At 38.0% G+C, this 17,338-nt stretch overlaps 1 protein-coding gene across 2 annotated transcripts in view; it reads right to left on the reverse strand.

The window, feature by feature from the left end:
- sncaip.S (synuclein alpha interacting protein S homeolog) overlaps positions 1-17,338 on the reverse strand; it is a 149,375-nt gene that overhangs the window by 85,193 nt on the left and 46,844 nt on the right. For both annotated transcript variants that reach the window (XM_018244288.2, XM_018244289.2), the window contains exon 2: positions 3,775-3,835. The gene's annotated coding sequence lies outside the window, so the exon portion shown is untranslated. The remainder of the gene's footprint in view (positions 1-3,774; positions 3,836-17,338) is intronic.

Consider the following 17,338-nt stretch of genomic DNA (forward strand, 5'->3'; position numbering starts at 1 on the left):
CATGACAAGTCTAAGGAGCTGATGGAAGTGTGAGGCTACAGAGAAGCTCAATTTGCTAACAGACATATTTGCTGCTGGTTTTCACTTCAAGTGACATTTCCTGAAAATGATAATTACCAATACTCACACGAGTTTTGGGTCAAAAAAAGAACAAAGAACAAAAACAATGGTCTGCTTTTTTTCTCTACCGCATTTCCAGTACATGTCACAAGTGATTTATGTTATTAAAAGAATAAGCTCCAAGCAAGGGATCGCCTTATCCTTTGTAAGGTTTATACAGATTTTTCCCTTCTGTGGGGGTTCAACAGTTCAGGTTCAAGCATTTATTTTTTGGGTGGGGGAGAGGATATTACTTTAGAAGGCAGTGTTAGAGTTAGCATTGCTTTTAATCAGAAATACAGAGATATAAATGCAGAAAAAAAATCTAATCAGACAGTGAGCCATAAAGATATACTGTATATACGTGAGATGTATGCACATATGTTTTCACTGATTTCATAAACTAAACTGAATTTTATAGACTATAACAAGTCCAAGGATATCTAGATGAACTGCTTTGTCTTTGTAATGGATAAAAGGAGCAACATTTGTCATAGACCTCAGTCTGTTACCATAAACAATACAGTATCAGCTACTGCACAAGACAGTGCTATGTAACATTTTCCAAATGGTGAAGCAAATATACACTATACTAAATGTTTTTGGGATTAATTATAATAAAATGATGATGTTTTACAAAAAAAAAAGCTAAGTGATATGCTTGGGTAGTTTGAGGAACATAAAAAGAAAATCCAGTCCATTAGTATGACCTGATGTAAGGCAATACCATCCAACCTTTCCTTCTTCAACTAGAAACCTCAAATGGAAAAGGACTATGCCCACAAGTAGTACTGTTTGAAGAATTCAGATCATGTGGAAGAGTCAGCTGGGCAACTTTTTGTCTATTTAACTAGTCACTAGCTGTAATGTAATTTCCATGTTTCCACGTGTGTACATCTTACATAATCTGTATTTGTATATCTGCTCGCAGCAGATATATATAAAGGCACAAGATAAATGAATGTGACGTGTTCTGCACTAACTAAATTGTCCAAGCAAAATATTGCAAGACTGCAGTAATGCTTCAAACACCACTAAAGGATAAAGATAAAGATTCCATTGGAATAAACCAAACACATTCTTTCGAGAACAATATCCCAGCTAAAACAGTGGCAAAATATTTTGGTCCTACTCTAGTACTATTCCAATGAAATATGTACAATTTAAGGCAAAAATTTGACCCTAAGATTATGTTTAACGTGTAGAATTTTGAGTTCCCTGGAACTGTCATTTGAGGATGCTCATTATTCAGTTAGTTTGTCCACAAACGCAATTTGTGTATGTACATCTATATGTATATATATTCAAGCAGTAGAAAGCACTTATGGCAACCATGTGAAGAAAAATTCACAATTCTTTTTTCCTCCATACTTTGCATTTTAATCCATTTAAATATACAGTTATTCTTCTTGATGGCACTCAAATCCCACATCAACTTTCAGTGAATGCTTACATACAGGTATGGGACCTGTTATCCAGAATGCTCAGGACCTGGGGCTTTCAGGATAACGGATAATTCCATTATTTGGATCTTTGTATCTTAAGTCTACTACTATTAGAAAATCATGTAAACCTTAAATAAACCCAATAGGCTGGGTTTGCTTCCAATAAGGATTAATCTTAATTATATCTTAGTTTGGATCAAGTACAAGGTACTATTTATTATTATAGAAAAAAGGAAATCATTTTAAAAAATTTTGGATTATTTGATTATAATGGAGTTTATGGGAGAAGGCCTTTCCGTAATTTGGAGCTTTTTGGATAACAGGTTTCTGGATAATGGAACCCATACCTGTAAGTTATCTCGTATCAATCTATCTATCTATCTATCTATCTATCTATCTATCTATCTATCTATCTATCTATGTTAGAATGGAAACTAACATATTACTGGCTTGGTTGTGCTATTTTGATTATAGCAATACAAGTAAGTAATATGGCAAATGTTATATATATATATATATATATATATATATATATACTACATATTATATATACTCTATATATGTGCTGTATACTGTGTACACTGTATTTACTGTATATTATGAGTTGGTCCCAAAGGGGAGCTACTGGGGGTATCTTCTGATCTTTACTAAAGTGCTGTGGTTTCCTTGTGCTGAGAAGTCCAAACCAGAAGGTGTAGCTTTATTAACCATAAGCCTTTGCTGAGCATTAATTCCCATTTAAACCTAAATGTTCTATGTAAAACATGCTCTGACCAAGTTTATCAGCAGGAGGTCGACTAATTGTGCACTTTTTACACCTGATGTATAACTCATTAATGATGCACGCTGTGAAGGGAGGGTCTGATGTGGGTGGGGGGTATTTAGGTTCACTTGGTATTTGAAATATTCACATCCTGATGACGGTCCCTTGAGGTACCAAAATGCGTAGATGTTTATATGATTCAGTAAAGGACTTCTAACAACCTTTATGCCGTGAGTGCTTCCTTTTATTTCTGGACTATATATATATATATATAACCAACAGAAGGGATCCGCACTCACAGGACTTAGGTAAAAAATAAAGAAGTTTTATTAACAAAGATTTTGATTGAAATAATATATGTGATTTACAAATCCCAAATGTGAAAAAAAACGCACATTACAAATATTACGGTAGTCTTTAAACGCGTATAACCAAACCACACATTTACTATTCAAGGTCCTACAGTAGCAGTGTCCTGTGGTTACATTGAAGCAAACTTGCAAGTAAAAATAGCTAAGCTCCTCATATATTTCATTGCCAATGCAGGAATTTCTGCTGAAAATAGCATTTTGGAAAAAGTATTAACAAAGACTGGCAATTTTATCTTACATAATTGTTTTGCACGATAAATATATACTGACTTTATTACTTGTGATGGCACAAATCAGTCAGATCTTTGCTAGGAAACATAGTTCTGATACCAACATTTATTGAGGAATAATAACAATAATCCAGCAAGCACAGAATTACAAAAAGGCCATCTCCCTTAGGGATAGGTAAGCTGCATTAATGCATATTGATGGCAAAATAAAACTACTGGGTTTATTTAATGTTTAAATGATTTTTAGCAAACCAAGGGGCAGATTTATTGAAGGTTGAATTTAGAAGTTATGTAAATTTTTTTTATAAATTTTTTTTTTTATAAATTGGAATGTACTCAAAACTGGAATGGTAGAATATTTATGAAAAAACTCGAATGTCTAACATTTGATCGAATAGGAACGACCCGAAAATTAGAATCAAATACGAATAGAATTCTAAACAAAGTTTCCTCTGAAAAAAACTAGGCTATTAATATCTTCAAATGGTTCAACGGACCATGATCGAGGTGTGATAAATCTCACATACAAATTCACATTCGAGTTGGTGGTTTTAAATTTAAATTTGTGATTTTTGACCCTCAAAAAATTTAGAAAATTTTGATTTACCATTCAAACTTTTATAAATCTGCCCCTTAAAGTACTGAGATCCAAATTACAAAAAGATCCCTTAGCTGAAAACCACCAGGCAGCCAGTCCTATATAACTCGCAGCACTCAACCCTAAGTTTTTATTATCCTAATGAGTTAATACTAGTAAAAGCTAACTGCTTATTTTTGCTGTATGTTACTCAACCACTGAATATGTTGCCTATACTTGTACTGATAAGACTTGTGATATGACTTGATAAAAGGCAAAACAATCTTACCTGTTTTTATTATCGTGCAGTGCTAGGACCCAGAAGGCACAATATCTTGAATGTAAGGGACCTATAAAAAAGAAAATCATGAAACATAAATTTAACTTTTAATTCTAGTGATTAGCCACACAAGATTTTTTTAAGTGATAAATATATGTTTTCACAGGTAATTCATAAAACAGCATCTGCTCTCAGTTCATCTAGAAATGCAGTTTACAGGTTTTTATCTCCATAAACAGCATGTAAGCAAAACTTCAGCAATCCATAGATGCCCAAATTGTTTACTGTATTGCCCAACCATCTTTCTCTCACCCATGGTGCATACCAGTGGGTAAGGGGATAGCTCTGATAGTTCAACCCGTAAATTCTATCAGATGCAGTCTGTCTGTCCAAACTGAAAATGTTATCCCTTCTCATTGGGTGAATGGAATAGCAATAAAGCTGGTTAAGATGGCCTTTTATGGGGCACATGAATATATGAAGTGGCACTGCAAGTGCTATGGGCACTGTGCAACTTCAGGTGCAATTCGCAATATTTTCTACTCAGAATGCTGTTCGTTCCCAACAATTCTACCATAACTTATGCTGGAGGGGGAGTTAACAAAGTTTTAACAGACACATTTGAACCAAATCTATCGGCATTAGTGCAACTGTCAGTGAATTTGTTGGCATTCTAAAAATACATGTTAATAATAATCATAACTGTCCTTAGGTATTTGACAAGCTGGCATCATTTCTGGGGCAGGGCATCAACAGGAGGTCTGTACACGATTCTTTAAAAACGAAACCAATGCGTGTAATGACGCAAGCCACAGTTGGCATCCTAGAATCAAAGCCTGCTTGAAGGTGGTAATACCGTCAGGGTCCCCCTGCTTTAATAGAAACACTCACGCACAATTTAGAAAAGGAGACAGAATGGACAAACCAGCACTGAGAGCAATTATCGGGTAGCACAAGATGCGTATTTGGATGCAAAAACCTGTAGTGTATAGCATCAATGCACACACCAATTGCATCCAGAACTGCATTTGCACCTGTAAAAGAGCCCTATGGTGTCTGAGGGAAAGTAAAAAATAAACGTTTATTTATGACTGGTTGTATTGATATACAACATATATACTGCTAATATAAGCTAAACCACTTTGCATGACTTTTACATTTCAATAATGATAGTTCAAATGAAAGACCTTCAATTTCTGGGAAATGGTTCATTCACAATTGACTCTGTTTTAAACATTAATATTGTATCTGCATCACCAATCAGAATTGACAGCTCCATACTATTGTTGCCAATAGAAAAGAACCATTTCAGAAAAAAATAAACAAATTGTGCTATTGATTTTGTATCTGTAGCACTTTTTCTTTTCCATATTTCCCATCATCAGCAATAAAAACCCTTTAGGGTGCAGTGTGTTAACATCAAGATCAAAATAATGTAATTATATAAGACGTATAAGGAACGTATTTGAAATAATAATGATAATATTACAGTGTTTGTTTTCCTGACCTCTAAAATGAAGCTCAGCACAGATGTCTTTTCCCACTAAAGTTCAAACAGATGTTAAGGATAAATACCAAGATTCTCTTATTCCTGAAGTACAGAGTACTGAATACTGTACTGAGCCTCTGGGGCTCACTTAAAAAGCAGATGCACACCGTTGCTTTACTCCTTCCATGTACAGCAAAAATATTATAAGACTATGCAGAAAACAGAAATGCTTTGAGAAAAAATATTGTATAATTTCATGTTCATTTTTTCTATTTAAACATTTACGGTCGGCAAAAGGTTATTTGCAGCACTGCAGTTGCTCTTGAACTACAACCTCCTCAGTCAGTAGCTGACTAACAACAGCTGGAGAGTGCAGCTTGCCAACCCTTGACCCAAGTAGTCAAACCCAATCCTCACAGGGAACTATCAGGGCAAAATTTAAGTACAGAATATCCCTTCTGGCGCACACATGTCTCAATAAAAAAATAATTATGCTATTTGTAACACAGAGACTATTAAACATCATCTTTCTTAAATTGTGGCTTGTAGAGAAGTGACCTATGGTATCTACAATGAGTATAACGAAAGAGCAAGGATAATAATGTTCTGTATTATTTACTATTATTGTTCTATAATTACATTAACATATATTTACATTACAGTTAGCACATGCCAACATTACACCATGTCATAATCTGCTTATGTGTTTTACTAAATCTATTACCAAGTACAGGTATGGGACCTGTTATCCAGAATGCTCGGGACCTGGAGTTTTCCGGATAATGGATCTTTCCGTAATTTGGATCTTCATACCTTAAGTCTATTAGAAAATCATGTAAACACTAAATAAATCATTTTTTAAATTTCCCATGCGCCAATCCCCATTGCTCCTGTCCTCCTGGAGGGGACATGGGCGAAGAACGGTATTGGGCCTAGGGGCGCCCACTATGTAAATCCGGCCCTGGCAGTGACCCACTGAAAATTCATTTTTGCTTCTTTTACTCCTTCTTGCATTCTTCTACCTGCCTGAATAAAAGATAATCACTGACTGGCAACTGCCGTATTTCAGCCCAGGGGCCAGTTTGCCTTGTTTTGATAAATGAGAACCATTTTCCTAGGCACCATTTTCCTAGAATAATCTGTCTCTGTCGGAGACTGTCAAGGTAAAATATATTGCATAAAAGTAGGAGAAACTCTTTGTGAACTGGATTTCTAAGTTCTGTAAAAGTCAAGGGTGTTTTTTGTGAGGGCTTAATGATTTTTAAATTATGTGCAGATAAACTGTGCCGAACTGCAAAATAAATAGACAACATAAACAGCATTATCCCCTGCTCTGTACCTTTATGTAAGATTGCTACCCAACTGTTCAGTTGTTCTTGTAAATTTGACTACGATTTGAAGTTGAGAGGGATGGCTTGTTTACTGATACCTATGCGGTTACCCACTGCAAGCATGTGCAATCAAAACCACAAACATGTGTTGGTAGCTGCCTGCATGCTTTAATAGCTATGTATGCATACACAATGCTGTCATTGACTGCTCAATGTATTGGTAGTAACACCTATGTTTATAACTGGATGTCAATGTAAAACAAAGACACACAAAAAAAAAGTTTATATTATGTATTTTGAAGGAGGTCCCATTAGAATGTTGTATCTTCAAAAGTTAAAATCTGCCTGGGTTTATTTGCACCAGGAAACTGCAGGTCACCTTGACCTCTTTCCCTTCATGCTGAACATTTTCAGATAAAGACCATGCAAATTGAATAGTTATTTCTCACTACAATATTATTTGCATTCAAGCAATTTAAACACTATTGCTTAGCCAACTAGTGTGATCATTTATAAACTTGGTAGTGGCAGGCTGAGAATATGATGAAAAAATTAAATAATAGAGACAGTGGTTGGTAATTCTTGTTGGTCTCTTTTATTTTTCATTATTGAGGAAGGGATAGTGGAAGTGTGAATGTAGATCTCCTCTCACTGTTATGAAGTCACGCTACCTTCCGATGCCAACATGATAGTGGGCAGGTTTTGTTGAGTACAGCAAGCCACTAAAGAAGGACTACGTCCTCTCTAACAAAGACTTTTTGTGATCTTGAGTATCAGAGTTCTATATTAACTTCTATGGCACCATCTTCTTACCTATAGGATTCTATTTGCATCTACCAGTAAAAATGACTTCTCTATCTCCAAATAATCCAAGTATTGGAGTTCAACCACAGTGTCAGTCCACTAGCTGTGTTTTAAATGTGTCTACTGTTATCAGTTATACTCCCATTCACTGTGTTACTTGCAACATATTTATTTTTCTGGTCTTCAAGGCTCTTCAAATTCTTCTAAAAGTATGATTCTTCTTGTCATTGATTCCACTGCTTCTAATGTTAAGCCTGCTAACTGTTGCATTTCCTGTAGTTATGATTAATGCTGAGCAAAAATTTTCGACAGGTTTCGCCACGAAAAAGACAGCCATAAACTCCAATGGGTGAAAAATTATTGTTGTGCGTCCAAAAAATGTTGTTGCCCATAAACTAGCTAGCTATTATACACCTCAAAGTACATATTTAATTATTTATGTATTTTTCTCATTGTTGTAAGTCATATGCATTCAATGAATATCCTTAGTGTTTTCCCTGTTGAAGCCCATGTTGGCATACAAGAAGTAATACTACTACATAATATTCTATTAAGCCAACAAACTGGTAACTGTGAAAAGTGCAAGCCACTAGCAGCCGTGGGTTAATATATTCATAAATATTGGGTTCATATAGTCACCTGATCAGTCCCCACACAGTGCAATAAAATAGCACATAGTATAGCAGCTAAATGCACATGATACATGGGGCAAATTAACTTACATGTGAAAATTCGCCAGTGCTGGCTTTGCACACATCATAACACTTTGCCAGGTGTAAATTTGCCTGGACAACGCTAATTCACAAAGATCCAAAGTTGCACACAGGGTACCGAATGCTTGCAAAGTTGCGCTAGCGAAAATACGCTAGCATTGGCTAATTAGCATACGGCGTGCAGTAAAAGGACAATGGTATATGTATATGCTGCAGCAAATACATTACAATACACAAGGCCAGGGAACCTTAATAAAACTTTATAGAGTTGTTATAATCCCCTACACATGTGCCCACAGTATAGTTTAGGTGCCATATGTTATCAAATGTAGCGAGGAAGGAGGGTACCCCAAAAAAAATTCCATCTTTTTCAGCCTATCACCCTGTAAAAAGGAAAAGATGCCAGCGTTTTTTGGGACTTAGAACAATTTTCTAATCTACTCTTTTGCACTTCACCTGGTCTGAGGTGGCGAAGGCAAGTCTGGCAATAGAGGTAACGGTCAGTAAAATTAAAAACGTACTGAATTTGCATCGTAACTTTCACCAGAGCGAAAATTTGCCTGTCGTTAGAGTTTGAAGTTACTTCACTGGCGTAATTATGACAGCAACTGTTCTGTAAACTGTGTAAATTGGCGAAGAGTCGAAATGACGTCACGCTGGCGAATTTTTGCCAGCGTTAGCCACTTCGCCCTTTAGTAAATTTCCCCCATTGTATTGCATGGAGCTGGCAACCATTTAACGGACTAGTCAGGTTATGTCTCTGAGTTTATGGTGGCTTTCTATGTATGCATCATATATTTAAGCATACATTTGTAGATTATAGACTACCTTTTTCTATGTAGAAAATGGAAAATTCTGTCAATATTCCAGGCCATCTGCCAAAGTAAGAAACCTGTAATGAAAAACATCATCCAAAACAGCTAAGACATTTAATAAACAGGTTTTTCTATTACTTCAAATTTTATGTCACAAAATCCAAAGTATAGAGCAGTTGGGGACTGGTGCCCAAAAATAAAACCAAGACATTTAATAGATTCTTTGTCTGTGACTGGAATACGTCTTGCAATAACAAAGCTACAACAGTGATATTTAATATTGTTCTAATGATGTTAACCTTCCTGCTGGCAAACAAGTCAGTACTGGATTGCTTTGTTCATTACTGCAGACCATTTAAACTAGGTAAGTGTTGGGAAGCCAGGCAGAAAACAGGCTTGGATTGTGTATAGAATCAACTACAGGAAGGGAGTGTTGTGTTCTGTTGTGAAGACCTAGATGGGAAGATAGCTATGGGTATTATTTATAAATGGCTGCCCTATTTGCCATGCTAATTATTTAGAAAGTTGGCCAATACACTAAGGGAAAATATCAAAGTTATTAAAAGGGAAAGTATATAATTTATCCAAAGTCTATTTTTATTTTCCAGAAAAGGTGGAAACCCTAATGGGTGATAAGGGTTTTTGCCTGATAAATGTCAAGCTGGATTGTAACAATTTTATTTTCCATTCTTGCAATTTTACCATTCATGGTCATGTTTAGCTTTGTGCTTTTATTTCAAATGCCTTATTCAAGGTGGCTTCTTAAGTGACTTATCTGCTAAGATTAGAAATTACTCTACAGTATTTATTGCCCCAACTCTGGAACATATTTAACCTACAAAGTATTTGGAGAAAGAACACAGAACACCATCTTCTTACAGTAAGAAAACAGAGACCCTTTGATCAGCAGCCCGCTAAGATAAGACATCAAGGGATATGCTTCAACTTCAGAAAAAAGTACAGAAAACACGAAGAAACTTTAGAAACTATCATTATAATGACATGTTCCTCAAATTTGGGAGTGTTTCACCCTCAATAATTCAGTGCTGTGCAGCACATTACAATTAAGGTGGGGGTAAGAAAGCGATAAAGAGAGATTTTTTCAGAAAAGAAAGGGAAAATTCACTCCACCTTTTGAATTGAGCTTATTCAGTTGGGTTTAATGCATGAACCACCTTAATTTCAATAACATATTCCACAGCAAATATATTTGCACTTATATAAACACAGGAACACTACAATGGTCTGCATTTTGCCCATCAAATTCTAAATGTTTTATGTATAAAACTTGCTTTCACTATACATTTTTGGTTCCTCATATCCACACAGAAATTCAAAAAACATTTATAGAGATTTTAACAAATTAACAGGTTCCTTTTCCTCTATATATAATGGGATGAAGCTTTATGATTTTTTATTTTAATAAAGTTCACGTTATCAGTTAAATTGTTTACTAAACATTTGGGGGGTTATTTATCAAAGGTCGAATTTTAGAGTAATGTGAATTTTTTTAAAACTCTAATAAATTAAATTTTATTCACAATTCGAAAGGTATGTTATTTATGAAAAAATTTGAACGTCTATAATTCGATTGAATAGTCCCGACCCCAAAACTCGAATCAAATTCGGATAGAGTTTTCCTCCGAAAAAAAGACCTTGACTTTTGCAAGTCAATTTTTTTTGACGTGCGCCATTTCTTTAGGCGCAAAAATGTTTTCTCCCATTGGAGTCTATGGGCCATCATTTTCAAAGCAAAACGTTGGCTCGTCACTACTATTAACATCTTCAAATACAGTAGTTCAAGGGACCTCTGCCATTGACTTTTACATGAATTCGGCAGGTTTTAGGTGGGCAATAGTCAAATCAGAACTGTTTCCAAGGCCAAGGTGCGGTAAATATCACATTCAAATTCGAGTTCTGACCAAAAAAAAATTTAGTAGTTACAATTAGAACATTAGTAAATATGCCCCTTGATCTCTGGCCTCTGACACACCTCGAAGTAGTTAAAACCATAAAGGAACCAAGGATCATTATTACTCTGGTACATCATATTTCTCATATAAACAGATATTGAAGAAGATACACAAACTGCTAAACTCTACTACAGTTTTGGGGGGTCACAAAGACTTTTTGTTATACTAAAAGAAATGTTCAAACTAGAAAAATAAATGGTCAGCATTTCAGTTTCCAACAGGCAGAACAGGCCAGTAAGAGTAGAGCTGGGCTGTGAGAGCAGCACTCCTCCAAGGGCCAGAACTAGGGCTTTTTGGGTGAGGAAAATGGCAAAGTTCAAACAACTTTGTAAGTGCCGCTGCACAGAGCATTCTGTATGGGGAACTGTCAGAAGCTGTGGCTGCCGTAAATAGTGTCCGCGAGGAAGCAGGATCAGGTCTAGAGTGGGGTGAAGGGGGATTGGGTCTGCAACTGGTTGTGAGTGAATAAGGGGATCAGGTGGCTGGTTGTGGGAGGGGTGAAGGGTGAAGGGTGTATAGGGTCTTGTGGCTGGTTGCGAGGGGAAAGGGGGATCAGCAGCAGTTGACTTTGAAAAGGTGAATGGGGGTGTTGGGCAGTAGCTTTTGGCCTGGCTCTAACATGGAATCCGAGAAACATCAAGAACTAAAAAATCTTTATTTTCACACTTGTACCTTAAATTACAAATATTCTTGATTTATTGGCATTTTTCTAAAACTGGAATTCTCCGCCTCTACATTTTTTCTAGTGAAGGGAACATGCTTTCATCAATGTCCTTTCTATGTGTCTGTGCGCATGCAAGTGTATATAAAACTAATATTCCCATATACAACCCAAAAGCATGCTGGTGTCATACAGTGAGTACGTTTTATTCATAGACAGTATCACAAAGGCTGCACGTTCCTGACAGCGCCCAAAGACTGGCAGGGTTAATTGCATCCACTTGCTCATAACTACGTGCATGCTGGGAATGTGTGCCACACTGTAATTAGTTCAAAATGTAACAACAAATAGAAAATGAAAAGGCATATCTTCAAAAGAACATTTAGGTGCAATACAAACAAATGGGGACCGCAAGGTTACCCGCAATGTAATTGCTCAGTAAAGCCCAAGGCACTCTATATACAGCTTTATTGAATAAAGTCATGAAGTTAGGAATATTAGTTTTGCTTAGTAATGTCTGACATAGTAGACAAAATAAATATTTTTTAACATGCATTAAGCATGTAATGTTATTTATAGTGGTCCTGTGCCTTCCATATGGCTTTTAGCTGTTCCCCATGAAAGAGGCATATTTTCCCCTGATGCTCAGCTCTTAATTAGCACTAAACTGTATTTCTGGGCAGCAAGCTCCATGTGTTGTATAAACAGTCTTGGTTTTAAAAGGCGCTAAAATCCTCAAGTAAAATTTTATTATTAAAAGCAATAAGAAAAATTAATCTAATATCTCTCTACAGGCCAAAAAATTAATTTAGAGTATTTTTACCAGATGGACTTAACAAATAATGATCACATATGTTCTCTTTAAAGAAGGAACAGATTAGTTTTATTGCAAGGCTGGAGAGGTGTTAAAGCTGTAGTATACACCAATGTATAAATAAATGACACATTCGAAAAATCTACTTGTTATAATAATGAAGCTCAATGCAATATTATATAGGCTTGGGCCATATATAAGACCAACACTACTGAAGCTGAACCAGCATTTATATTGCTGCTACCAAGTCTCCAATGTTCTTGAACATGGTCTGAATCCAGATCCGACAACCACACCCTCATCCTAGTGTATGTGCAGTGTGCGGACAAGTTTGGGCATTTCCACCACTGCAAGTCTCAGCTGGAGCACAGAAGCTTTAAAAAATGCCCTGTATGCCATACAGATTTTTGTATTTTCAGCTAGGCTACTGCCTGTGCGAACCATCCAATGTCAAATTTTCATTCACAATCTCATCATGTCACTTATTGACTCCTACAACTCTCTTTTGGCCTTTCTCTTCCGCAATGGTCACCACTCCAGTCCATATTAAATGCAGCAGCCAGGTCCATAAAGTGTCAGAACTGCACTTACTCTGACACAATGATCTGCCAATTATCATATTGGATTCTGCTACCATTGAGGTTAAAACTAAATAACTGAACCTGAACCAAAGACTATTCTAATAATCTCCTTCTCAACATTTTAACTAGAGTTGTACTTCTCTAAAATTTCCTTTCATGTTTCCTAATAATTTCTCCCAAAATTGCAGTGTTTAACAAAGACTTAACACACATTTCAGCAGGTGCCACCTGCAATTGTCAGTGCCACATCTCACACATCTGATCTAACCCACACCCCTTCTTATATTAGATTGTAAGCTCTAAAACAGAGTCCTCTTCTTGTATTGGATAGTGTTTTTATTTAATCGGTTTAACTTGTGTATTCACACATTTTTTTGTACATCATTGTGGAATATTGGTGGTTTGTGCTACATATATTTATTACTAAACAAGTAAACATAAATGAGTTTTTAAAAATATATGCATATATAAATATTAGGGACGCACCGAATCCAGGATTCGGTTTGGCCTTTTTCAGCAAGATTCGGCCAAATCCTTCTGCCAGGAGAACCATATGCAAATTAGGGACGGGAGAGAAATCACGTGACTTTTTGTCACAAAACAAGGAAGTAATTATATTCCCATTCCCACCCCTAATTTGCATATGCAAATTAGGATTTGGTTCGGTATTCGGCCTAATCTATCGTAAAGGATTTGGGTGTTCGGCCGAATCCGAAATAGTGGATTTGGTGCATCCCTAATATATATATTTTAATTTGTTAAATGACAGACAAACACCACATCACATACAGTATAATAAAAAGTAACTCTTTACAATACAACAGTTTTTCTATTATGGTAAAAAAAAGAGCCACTCTTACAATTAATATCTACATATCCAGCACTCTTGGCTACTAAAAGACTGGGTCAGTATTGCTAGTATATTAAGTATTTTTTTTATTATGTGTGTCATGGTTTGCTTTAATGAATAAATGCATCTATGTACATGACATACCTAATGTATAATCAGGGGACATCTGAAACAGATTTAATAAACAGTGAATCTGCTTAATGGCTGTGCGCTTATGAAAGAAAGGGATTAGCCTAGCAATGAATGTAAGGTCTGCAGTAAAAAAACTTATGGTTCCTGAGTTTAGACATCAAGCAAGATATTTCTTTGTGATACAGAGCTGGATTATATTACACAGTGCATGATCACATGAAGTCTAATTTATGTGAAAGAAAAATAAAGAGAAATACAGAGGGGCTGAAAGGTACTGCAGAAGGCTCTTAAGGATTTTCAACATCTCAAATGGCACTTATAGCTCCCAGCCTGAAACCATGAGCTATCTTCACCAAAGGTATGCAGTCCATTACAAATGTCAGCATAAGAGTATTTGTTATCATACTTACCGATAAATCTCTTTCTCGGAGTCCCGTATAGGCAGCACAGGGCACTAGTGGGTTAATACACCGTTCCCTTTAGGAGGCAGGATGGAACAAAAACTTTTGATCCCTCTGAGGGATCCTCCTCTTCCTTGTATTAACCCCGCCTACTTTAGTTTCGACTAGCACAGCTTATAAGTAGGATAGAACAGTGAAGAAGTAGGGAGGGTAACTCCCTGTGCTGCCTATACGGGACTCCGAGAAAGAGATTTATCGGTAAGTATGATAACAAATACTCTTTTCTCGGTCGTCCCTAGGCAGCACAGGGCACTAGTGGGTGAGTCCCAAAGCAAATAGAAAGGGTGGGAAAGAGAACGAGAAAGAGGAGACTGAACCAAGGTAAGGCGGAAGGCACTAACATGCGCGAAAGACCCTTACTTGTGAACAACTGTTTGTAGAACTTTTCTGCCAAAACTGGCATCCGCAGAAGCATAAACGTTGAACTTATAGAACTTTGTGAATGTGTGCAAAGACGACCAGGTAGCCGCTTTACAAATTTGATCCATGGAAGCTTGATTATAAAGTGCCCAGGAAGCACTCATGCCCCTCGTTGAATGGGCTCCAACCTTTAAGGGCGTGGGTAGACCCTTGAGCTTGTAAATGTACAGAATTAAGTCTTTAATCCATCTAGCAATGGACATCTTGGAAGCTGTCTTCCCTTGACTGTGGGGGCCATACAGCACGAAAAGAGCGTCCGTCTTCCTGATGCTTTCCGTTCTATGTAAATAGAATTTGAGCGCCCGAACCACATCCAGTGTGTGTAAGCGTCTCTCGAGGTCAGAGGACGGTTTCGGACAGAAGGATGGGAGGACAATTTCCTGGTTGAGGTGGAATTCAGAAGACACCTTGGGACGAAAGGATGGAACAGTTCTTAGTACTACTTTGTCCTCGTGGAAGATGCAAAATGGTGGTTTACAGCTAAGAGCACCAATTTCCGAAACTCGTCTCGCTGACGAAATAGCCACTAAAAACGCCACCTTCCAAGTGAGAAACTTCATATCTATGGACGCTAGTGGTTCGAAAGGGCGACCCTGCAGTACTTGAAGAATGAAATTTAAGTTCCATGGTGGTAAAGGATCTTTATATGGAGGTCTGATCTGTGTGGCGGCTTGGATAAAAGTCCTGACATCCGGAAAGGACGCTAGCTGCCGTTGAAAGAACACTGATAATGCTGAGATCTGGACTTTCAGCGAATTGACTCCCAATCCTCTATCCATGCCCTGCTGAAGGAATTCCAGGAGAAGAGGAATTGTGCACTGTGTATAATCCGAGCGCCTCTGGTTACACCAGTCGATGTAGCAGGACCATATGCGGTGATAGGTAGATCTTGTTGTTGGTTTGCGTGCTCTCAACAGAGTGGTGGTGACTTTGTCCGAGAAACCCTTGCCCTTCCAGATGGAGCTCTCAAGAGCCAAGCCGTCAGGGATAACCTTTCCAAAGATGGGTGCCAACAGGGGCCCTGTTGAAGCAAGTCCGGCCGTTGAGGAAGCGGCCACGGGGGAGCAATTGACAGTCTCTTTAGATCTGAAAACCAAGCCCTCCGGGGCCAAAAAGGTGCTATCACTATTGCTGTCGTTCGGAAGAGACACAGGCGACGGAGAACCGGGTGGATCATTGGTATGGGCGGGAAAATGTAGACAAGTTGAAAGTCCCAAGCTGACGTCATTGCATCCACTGACCAAGCATTTGGGTCGTGATATCTGGAACAATACTCCGGAATTTGGTGATTGAACTTGCTGGCCATCAGATCCATCTGTGGTGTCCCCCACATGTTCGCAAGTTGTTGAAACACTTCCGGGTGCAGTGCCCATTCTCCCGGATCGAGCTTAAGAAGTCTGCTTCCCAATTCAATTGACCTGGGATGTACACGGCCGCTAGCCTGCACGAATTGTTTTCCGCCCATTGCAGAATGCGGGACACCTCTTTCCATGCTGCACTGCTGTGAGTGCCTCCCTGGTGGTTTATATAAGCCACCGTCGTAGCGTTGTCTGACCGGACTTTTACTGGGCATCCCCTCAGAAGATCCGACCAGTGACTTAGCGCCAGGAAAACCGCCCTCAGTTCCAGAACGTTGATGTGAAGCGAGGTTTCCGCCTGTGACCACTGACCTTGTACAGACCTGTGGTTGAAAACGCCGCCCCAGCCTGTGAGACTGGCGTCTGTGGTGAGAATTGCCCAATCTGCAATGGAACACAGTTTTCCTTTCTTGATGTTGTCTATTTGACTCCACCAACGAAGAGAAATTTTGGTTGTCGCTGATAGAAAAATTGGATAGTCCAGCTTGTTGTAATCTCCGCGCCATTTTTTGAGAAAATCCAGCTGGAGGTTTCTCATGTGGGCTTGAGCAAAAGGTACGACCTCTATGGCTGAGGTCATAAGTCCTAGTAGTCGCATGCAGTCCCTGGCCGAGATTGACCTTTGGGATATTGCCTGATCTGCCGCAGCCTGAAGCTTGAGTTGCTTTTGAATCGTCAGAAAAACCTTGTGTTGCAGAGAGTCGAACTGGACTCCCAGAAAGATGATGGACTGAGTTGGAATTAAAGTACTTTTTGCAAAGTGGATTTTCCAGCCGTGAGATTCTAAAACTTCTTTGCAGAGGTTTGTGTGGGCCAAGGCCGATGAGTATGTAGGCGCCCGAATCAGTAGATCGTCTAGGTACGGTAGCACCACGATATCTAGCTGTCGTAAGTGAGCTACTAGAGCTGCCATAAGTTTCGTGAATACTCTGGGAGCCGTAGCGAGGCCGAAAGGAAGAGCTTGAAACTGGTAGTGGATACCTTGAACTGCAAAACGAAGGAATTGTTGAGATTCCACATGGATTGGGACGTGTAGATAAGCGTCCTTTAGATCTATAGTCGTGAAAAAATCTCCTTGTTCCACGTTTGCAATCACGGATCTCAGAGATTCCATTTTGAAGGAAGGTACATAGAGAAATTTGTTTAGAAATTTTAGATTCAGGACAGGACG

This window comes from Xenopus laevis, chromosome 1S (genome assembly GCF_017654675.1).
Source record: "Xenopus laevis strain J_2021 chromosome 1S, Xenopus_laevis_v10.1, whole genome shotgun sequence".
NCBI classification, from domain to species: Eukaryota; Metazoa; Chordata; class Amphibia; order Anura; family Pipidae; genus Xenopus; species Xenopus laevis.